Source organism: Schistocerca cancellata, chromosome 8, assembly GCF_023864275.1.
Source record: "Schistocerca cancellata isolate TAMUIC-IGC-003103 chromosome 8, iqSchCanc2.1, whole genome shotgun sequence".
Taxonomy (NCBI): domain Eukaryota; kingdom Metazoa; phylum Arthropoda; class Insecta; order Orthoptera; family Acrididae; genus Schistocerca; species Schistocerca cancellata.
Genome location: NC_064633.1, coordinates 90,059,690 through 90,063,214, shown reverse-complemented (window position 1 = coordinate 90,063,214; position 3,525 = coordinate 90,059,690).

Here is a 3,525-nt window from a genome sequence, read left to right as displayed (position 1 = left end):
ATCAAGGGAGAAAGAATAACTTTAGACGGAACGGTCCAGTACGCAGTTACGATTCAGGGAGAAATTCTGCACCACGTGACCGACAAGAAAGAAACTATGGAATCTACCGACATGATGACAGACGATATGATCGTAACGATAGACCTGAATTGCATCAGAACTGGCGGGATTCAAACTGAGCAGGGCCCTCTCGACAAGGTGAATTTGTAGAAGTTAGGTCTCCTAATCCCAATAACGACACGCGCCAACAAAGAGACAGACAATGACTCGCACCGCAGGCAGCCACGTGCGCCGGCTGGCTCAGCGAAAAATAACATAGATGCTAACCTTGAGAAAAACTCCAGTATTCTTTACCGACATATACCACATGATAATTGCGTTAAAGTTGAAACTCTGCGTACTAGGAAGAGCAAATGGTTACACCACATTTCACATGGAAAACCATTTCTTTGCTATAAAATTTTTCACCTCACGTTACTAGTATTCTTTTTTAACCTTAGAAACTGTTAACATGCAACAATGTTTGAAGTTAAATATCCAGACAAGAACCAAGAGAACTTATTTAAACAGAAATTACAAATGCATTGTTATACTGAACAGACGACACAGTGTTATTGTGTGTGTACATTCTTGCTTGTTAATTGCACAATTACATAACGACTATAAGGCTTACATACTTAGAACATATACTGCTAATGAGATTTTAATGCAACATTTTGGTTTACTTGAAAATACATGCTGGAATTTAAAGTACTTTCAGTGAGATACCAGATGACACAGTAGTTAGTTTATGTGACAGCTACACGATTTTATTACGACGCTACTAATGAGTGACAATTTACAATGTTGCTTTTGCAGTGTTTCTGTTTCATATCTGCACAGTTTTTATGTATTATTCTGGAAAGTAAAACACGTTTTAGTAGTAAGTTTTGTGGTATAGCTACAATGAGACAGCCTTTTCTGTAGCACAACAATACGTTACAGCACAGTACTTTCCTCATCACGGTAATAAGCGTAATAACTAAGATATCTATACGCAAAGCATTTCACTTTTGTTTATCATGAGGTAAGTATATTTCCTTCTGCAGAACTTAGCTTTCGGAGGACGTTAACTACGACAGTTCCACAGAATTATCTTACAGCAAGGCACACATTTAGCGCTACTGGACACGCATTTGAGTGATTAATTTTGTACTTAAAACATTTATTTTTAAAGATATTTGAAGTACAATGATACAAAGGTTTCCCATGATACATTTCATTCCATTCTGTACTCTGTAACACCTGATGGTATAATTACATTAATCCTCAGGGGGTACATGCCTACTTTGTGTACCATGTGTTTGGCAAGCACAAGGAGCCCTAGCTAATATGGTATTTGCTTATACAACTTTACACATCGGTACCATATTTCTCTAACACACAAATTACACAGCTATCTGATCATTTAACTGAGAGGTAAACATTTTTTTTACTACATCAGGGACACATGTTTACGCAATTACACAGTTGGGTAACTTCACACTTATGAAATTGTATTTTGTCTGTACTTTGTGAACTGTTCATATTTTTTCGCAACCATTGTGATACTATGAGAGCTTTGAATGATGTATTTGGTAAGGGAGCATGATTTTAAAAGTACGTTTGAGTTAGATGACACTCTCGAAATGAGCAGAGAATTTTTTTTAGGTTTTGACATTATTGCAGAAAGCTACGACGTTTTTGAGATTTGACTGAGGTGTTATGATGTTATTTTTACGACGACGGTGTGTATTATGCTGTTGAGGTATGTTTATGTTCAATAAGCTGATGTTATATGAGGAATTTGATTATGCTACGTATTTATTATGATGAAATATTGAAGAAGTGTCTACGAATATATATATGTGTAATAAAGCAAGGAATAATGAGTAGTGGTTAGGGACTCTGGTTTGTGAAAAAGGATGTTGGAAACCGAGAATCGTACTTTAAGAGTTATGAAATATGTGTATATGCGTGACTGTATCACTATGCTGGCGAAAATTTTTTGGACACTGTTATATTTACAGGATTTTGTTTATACAGATTTGAAACGCAAATTTTCGACCTGGGAAATTTTTATATGAGACTGTCACTGTAAGCAAACTGGTGTCCTAAATATTTCAGTAAGAAAGTTAAGTGACCTCCTGCACGTAATGAGTCGTGGGCACTATAAAGGCACATTTGCATGCCGAGCGTGAGTTTCCTCGGAAACTCGAAATATTAATTAAATAAATAATCAGTGACAAATAAATAAAGCCTATGGCACACAACTGCAGCGCTGTGTCGCTGATAAAACAAAAGCACAATTACGTTACTCTTATGTTTGATTAAGAAAAGAGAGAGCTCTGGTAGAAGTGGTGCGAGAAGCACGTATTTTATTCTATTGTCTGGCACACCGCCATATTTCATGTTATAGAAGAATACTGCGAGTTGCAACCAGACTAGGCACTCGATTCTGTAAAGAATTTATATTTATAAAAGTAAGTAGGATTATGAACTGTAGGCTTATTCATTGAATATATCTGATTTAACTAACTGTGTAATTTTTTATGTTTAGTAGACAATCACCTCTGTACAACGTATTGGCATAGCTGGCAAATTATTGAAATATTGAGATTTAGATTATGAGTCCGCACCTACCGCAGCAGTCTTTGGAAACGATTTATTTACGAAGTCCGATTATTTCAGTTTTATTTCACGGTCAACTACGAGTAACATTGCCTTTATGAGAAAGCCATTGTCAAGCGTCTGATACCGAATAATTAAACGTCCACGTTCCAGATAAGCAAATATTTATTACAATTACAATCACAATCACCATGATACAGATAGAAAAATTAATATTTAAATAATATTTTTTTATTTTATTTATTTTATATTGGCGACTGCGTGTGGGACTTGTTATTTTGTCATTTGTTACATTGTTCTCTTTGTTTCATGTGAAAAATCAACTTTCTGGACCTGGACGTGAATGTATGAGAGATAACAAAAAATCTGAAGATATTTTCCAATTCTAAAATTTTTGCGGGAAGACGCAATGAAACTTCCAGCAAAATAAGGTAAGACGCAGCATCTTTGCATTAGCAGGCTTGACCAGACGTATAATTCAGTGTATTAGCTTTTCAGTAGATTCTGTAGTGTTTCTTTCGTGCATAACAGTTTTCAGTGATAAATTTCATTCTCACTACTTTTCCTTAAACAATAACGTATGCAACAATACCAATACACGAGTGTACAATATGGCCGACTTCTGTACGATACGTAGTAACATGGACAGCAGCCATTACCAATAATCTCAAATTCAGTTTATATTTTTAAATTAACAGACAGCCATTGTTGCTACGAGCGATTCATGCTTAACTGCATTTTATTTTAAAATCAGTGTCAAATATTTTCTTGAAACATATACCACGTGTGGCATGGTAATAACTAGAAATCAATACGCAAAAATGGAACAGCAAAGACGTACTATTCAGACGCAATCCGACTCGGACGAGAGACAAA